General features: G+C 38.1%; 1 long non-coding RNA gene across 2 annotated transcripts in view; it reads left to right on the top strand.

Annotated features, from left to right (window-relative positions):
- LOC121919673 overlaps window positions 1-6127 on the top strand; it is a 218005-nt gene that overhangs the window by 162255 nt on the left and 49623 nt on the right. The window contains exon 1 of one of the 2 annotated variants that reach the window (XR_006101550.1): window positions 4625-4664. The exons of the other annotated variant lie outside the window; for it this stretch is intronic. This is a non-coding gene — a long non-coding RNA (uncharacterized LOC121919673). Of the gene's footprint in view, window positions 1-4624; window positions 4665-6127 lie in introns of those variants that run through there. 2 annotated transcript variants of the gene reach the window in all.

Here is a 6127-nt window from a genome sequence, read left to right as displayed (position 1 = left end):
GGAAAAAATGGCCAAACATACAAAATGAAATTTAAAAGTAACGAGGAAAAATTGATAAAATTAGATAAAAGATAGATGAGTATGGAAGTATGGAAAATAATGGAAGTTAAATTTGTAATAAGGAGTAGAAACAATGTGTTCATGTGAAGAGAAAACAGAAAGATGAAAGGAAATTGAAGATATGCAGGAATAATGAAAAATGAAACGGTTCAAGGATTGACCAAGGGAAATCACAGTGTCTTATGTTTTATGTTAGATGTATGTGACTGAATGGAATAATGTATTTTTGTTTTTGTGTTATGTATATAGGTGATATGTTAATGTAGGTTCGATTTGGATAGAAGATTTTAGATGTTTGTATTGTAAGATGTATTTATAAATAAATAAAAAATAGAGGATGAGCAAGTGAAAGTCCCTTTAATTTTGTGGGTGATGTCATTAGGTCCTGTGATGACATTTCCTGAATAGAAATCTGGGCAGAGTTGGCATCTGCGTTTGTGGCAGGCATGAGACTTAACCTGGCATATGACTGATAAAAAATACTGACAAGTGTCTAAAAAATACTGTCTAGAAGACGTTTCTTGTATGCCACTTCAGACATTGCAATTACCACTCCTTGTTAGGGTTGAGATTAAGATGGTCATGTGCACTTACAAACACATGAGGTCAGATCCTATTAAGTCAATCCATTTGTACAATGGTTTGTAGTGTGAGTGGTTTGACATTTTCACTACATGCATAATAAGGCATCTGAACTGCATCTTTGGAATGGGGATTGCTGCATGAACAATACAAAGCAAAGGTGATCCTGTCCTACTGTGCCAGCAGGGATCTCTATGATGTTGGTATTCAATAGGATCTTGACCTTAACCTGCCGCCTTAATCTGTAGGTGAGCTTTGAGTGATCAGATTGTTTTAATGGCAGCAGAAGCACCACTGGGCTGTTAACCACATGTTTGGGGAGTGCACATAACCTTTTTGCCAGTGGAATACTGAGATTTTTAAGCACTACCATGTGTCTTCTGCCCATGCTCATTTTTAGAGGAAATATGACAGACATAGCTCTAATCCACCATCACAATACCCTTTGTTTCTGGAGATAACAACTAGATAAAATGTGCTATACACAGAAAATAATCTTTTCTTGCTTTGCTTCTAAATGTGTAGAGCATGGAGGGTTGCATCCTTTTGTTTCACTAATTAAGGGAAAAGACTTCCAGGTCTAATGCATATTTTTATCCAAGGTTTTCATTTTCACTGTAAATAAATGCACAGCTCTGAGAGAACAGCAAGAAAAGAGCATCAACAGAATGGGAAGGGGGGGTGTTTTGTATAAACACAGCTGATGAAGATGGGATTGTTACAAATGACACTTTTGTTCCTGCTGAGACAATACCAACACCTGCAGTTAAAATAATTATTTAAAACACTTCCCTTTTAAAAAGAACAAGTAGTTAGTGACATACTTGTCTTGTTATGCTAAATTAACATCTGCAGTTAATATGATTCCTCTTGCTTGTAAACATTCTGAATTAAGGCTTGTTATCTCCTTTAGGAGGTATGTTTTGATGTTTTCACCTGCTTCCTACACGATAATTGCACATTTCATGAAAGGACAGGGTGGACAATGATCATATTTTAGTGGTTGCATTGATTATAATATGTTTTTGAGCAAACACTCTCATTCATTAGCTAGGATAGGTTTTAAATTAAAGGCAGCACAGCACACAAACTGAAGACAGGAAAAAGGAATAACATATCACAGTGGAGATTGCACATTTCAAATTGAGGTGAACCTATCATTCTATTTCTGGTTCGCATCATTTCTATATTTATTTGTACATGAAAGGCCAAGACTATCAGTGGCAAATAGACATAATGGTTATATATTATTCCTCTATTATTAGAAACAATGTCTTTATGTATATCGACTGGACAGGAGTATTGGAGAGAGGTATTGCCCTCATATCTTGCATGTGTACCTCTAATAGGTATCTGACCACTAGAAAATAGAATGAGGGGCTACATAAGTCCTTGGACTGATCCAGCACTGCTCTTATTTTCTGAAGTTCTTAAATCAGTTCTGTTATGTTTCCATATCAGTCAGCAGTTTCATACATACACACAGAGAATCCTTTTTGAAATGCTTTTTCATTTTGTGCACATTTTACTTTAAAATCCACCTGCAAATCTGTTTTACCCTAAAATTGACATTTCTGTATCCATTTTGAACTGAGATGGGAACTGTATCACAACATTCACAGAAGTGTGAAAGGATGACTCTTGTTGGATCCATGTATTAAATGTGGGAAGTGAAAATCAGATTACCTTGCTAAAAATGCAGATGGAATGAAATCTTCTCTCCCAGAAATTCTTGGGATGTGAAATATTATTATTGCAGGCTATGACAGATTTGACTCTGATTATTATTGCAGCCTATGAATCTAATTCCTGCCTCCCCAACAGTTGTTTCCATGTTAACCCTGATGTGGCCAATTTCTACCAATTCACTACATTTAGTGTGTGTCAATAAAGCTGTTCTGAAGCAGTTACAAAATGGGGGCCTTTTTGTAGACATGTGTGAGCTGTTGAGTGGCCGCATAAAAATTGAAGGAATAAATGACTATATAATAAATGACATTACAATAAAAAGTAAAATAGTTAATATCCTTGGCAACATTCTACAAAGGGGAACCTAGAAGCTGTGATTCTGTGTAGGATTTCCGCAGCATAAATTCCCCCATGTGCAGTTATCCATTGATTGATATATAAGCCTTGTGTTGAATGGCAACACTGCTGCCAAAGGAGCACTACCACCAATTTCAGCAGATGCAGATGGACATGCATCAGCCAAGGAAGTACATACTCATATACAATGGCACTGTATGCACAATTGAGCTTCCACAATATTGAACTTTATGTGGACATTGTGCATTGGGAAAAAGTGCCCAACCCTTTCCATAGGGGAACATACACATATGAAGTAAATCAACAAGATTCCAGCTGACAGCATGACTCCAAAGCTCAATGTAAGAATGGAAAGGATGGGTGGAATATTTATGATAGATAAGTGCTTAGGAAACCACTTCAAAAAATATATAGGTCAAGTTATAGTGCTAAGGTCCCATAAATATTTTTAATTATAATACCAATTTTTACAAAGTACAGTAACTATTTACCAGTTTCTCAAAAGTAATGAAATAATTAATTCCGGGGGTGGGTGGGTGGGTGTGTGTGTGGGGAGATATGAATGCTAAAAGCCACTGCCCTGTGGTACCCTTCCTCTTCACCTGTCATTGTGTCAACACCCACAAATAGGAAAAAGGTAGCAATCTGAGGAACAGTACAAACCAGTACGTGAAGGGTGTGATATTCCTCCTCCACTATTCAGTGTATATATCCCTCTTAAATACTAACTAGAAAACAAAACAAACATCATTCCTTATTTTGTTACAGTTTTAATGTCATGTAGTCATATTTTATCAGAAAAAGGAACAATTTATGCAATTGGTTCTTTGTTACTCAAAAATCAGATGAAATTCAGGAACAATTTCAGATAGTTCCAGCAAGGAGGTGTCTACAGGATGGATATCTAAAGAACTTTCAACTGAACTAAGAATTAAAATATACATGTACAAGAAATGGAAAAGGGAGGAATCTCCAAAGAAGAAATGAAACAAATAGCCAGGACGTGTAGGGAGAATGACAAGATGAAGCGCAGAATGAACTCAACATGGATTTCTCAAAAACAAGTCATTCCAGACTAATCTTATCTCTCTTTTGTACAAGTTACAAGTTGGTAGGTGAAAGGAATGTGTTGGATATACAAAATCATAGAGTCACAGAATTATAGAGTTGGAAGAGACCACAAGGCTATCCAGTCCACCCCCTGCCATGCAGGAATACACAGTCAAAGTACTCCCAACAGATGGCCATCCAGCCTCTGTTTAAAAACTCTCAAAGAAGGGGACTCCCCACTGTCAAACAGCTCCTACTATCAGGAAGTTCTTTCTGTAGCATATCTTGATTTCAATAAAGCATTCAACAAGGTCCACCATGATATCCTTGCAAATAAGCTAGCAAAATGTGGGCTAAGACAGTGCTATTGTTACATGAATTTGTAATTGGCTGAGAGAAGTAACAAGTGGGGTGACACAGGGTTCTGTCCTGGGCCTCAGTGCTATTCAACATCTTTATAAATGACTTGGATCATGGACTAGAGGACACACTTATCAAATTTGCAGATGACACCAGATGATAGGATCAAAATTCAAAATGACCTTAATAGATTAGAAAGCTGGGCCAAAGCTAACAAAATGAATTTTCACAGAGCGAAACATAGGATACTACACTTAGGCAGTAAAAATGAAATGCACAGATACAGGATGGGTGACACCTGACTTGACAAAGTACATGTGAAAGGAATCTAGGAGTCTTAGTAGGTCAAAAGCTGAACATGAGTCAACAGTGTGATGTAGTATCTATAAAAGCCAATGTGATTCTAGCCTGTGTAAAAAGGAACATAATGTCTAGTAAGACTGCCACTCTATTCTGCTTTGCCAGGCCTCACCTGGAATACCGTGTCCAGTTCTGGACACCACAATTCAAGAAGGATGTGGACAAGCTGGAGTGTGTTCAGAGGAGGACGACCAAAATGGTGAAAGGTCAGGAAACCATGTCCTATTAGAAGTGACTTAGGGAGTTGTGTTGTGTATATGTAGCCTGGAGAAAGAGGATTAAGGGGTGGCATGATGACCATGTATAAATGTTTGAAAGTATGCCATATTGAAGAAGCGGCAAGCTTGTTTTCTGCTGCTCCAAAGACTAGTCACTAGGGCATGGAACAAGGGATTCTATCTATAGGAAAAGAGATCCTTCAATATTAGGACGATCTTCCTGTCAGTAAGTATTCAACAGTTGGATATGCTGCCTCACAGTGTGTGGAGACTCTTTCTTTGGAAGTTTTAAAACAGGCTGGATGGTTATCTGTTGGGAGTGCTTTGATTGTGTATTTCTGCATGGCAGTGGGGTTTACTGGATGGTCCTTGGGATCTCTTCTTACTCTGTGATTCTGTGATTCTAACTAGTTACTTCCCATCTCTAAAAAGACAAAGTTGCAGACACAGTTGTTTCTTTAAAACAGTTTCTCCACATTTGGAGTGTTCTGAACACCAAACAAAAAGCTTTCAAGCCACTGCTTCACCTCTGAGCTGCCATCCTTGCTGATTAAATTCCATTTTTGTGCCCTCCAACATGCCAAGCTCTGATTGTTCAATCCATTCTTGCCACTGAACTAGCACTTGGATGCTTTTGAAATTCCCACTTGATACTTGTTCCACAGAGGGTGCTTGTGAAGAATGCTGTTGAAAACCCTTTCCGTTGGAGATTGAGGGCATCACCTCTATTATACTCCCTGCTCCTGCCAAAGTGTAAGGTTAGCAGTCTCTCTCACCTGCACCTAGATCTCCCACAATACCCTCTGGCAGGCACATCATTGCTGAAGCACCCGGAGGAGTTCTTTCTGCATTTCATGTTTTATTCTTTTGCTCTTCCTTTGGTGAATTCTAATCCAGGTTTCTTTTAATGTTAGCTGCAAAAGAGTTATCCGCAACAATAAAGACATGAGCCCTTTCCAGCATCAGTCAGAAAAGAGGTCAATATATCCTTTCAAGAAAGTAAAGGATGCTCAGGGATGGCCATAATTAAATAAGCCCAGTGTTCAGAGTGGGAGGTGGTGGGAAATGAGAAACAGCTCTTAAAGCCTCACTTCTTCTAACTGAAGCATTTGAGGTTGGCATTTGATTCTGTGTTCCTAGAAACGGGACTCGGGGATAGTTAAAAGAGGTTGTTAGAAGTTTTTACAATTAGGATTTATGGCTGTGCTGTCATGAAATAAATTCATTCTTAATTTTCTGCACTGCTTTCACCAGTTGTCAGACTCAAAAAGTTATAATTTCCAAAAGAGATCTCAGCAGTCCTGTAACAAAGGGAAAGTCAGCTTCTTCTTTGTTCCCTTTCTTCAAAGGACTGTAATACTTTTTAATACCTGTGATCCAAGACGAAGTGTGAAGCCATCTTGGAATATCAGATTCCTGGCCATGAAGGAATTATTTACATTCTAGTTAGA

Source organism: Sceloporus undulatus, chromosome 1 (assembly GCF_019175285.1).
Source record: "Sceloporus undulatus isolate JIND9_A2432 ecotype Alabama chromosome 1, SceUnd_v1.1, whole genome shotgun sequence".
NCBI classification, from domain to species: Eukaryota; Metazoa; Chordata; class Lepidosauria; order Squamata; family Phrynosomatidae; genus Sceloporus; species Sceloporus undulatus.
The sequence above is the reverse complement of the archived record's forward strand: the minus strand, read 5'-3'. Positions and strand labels throughout refer to the sequence as shown.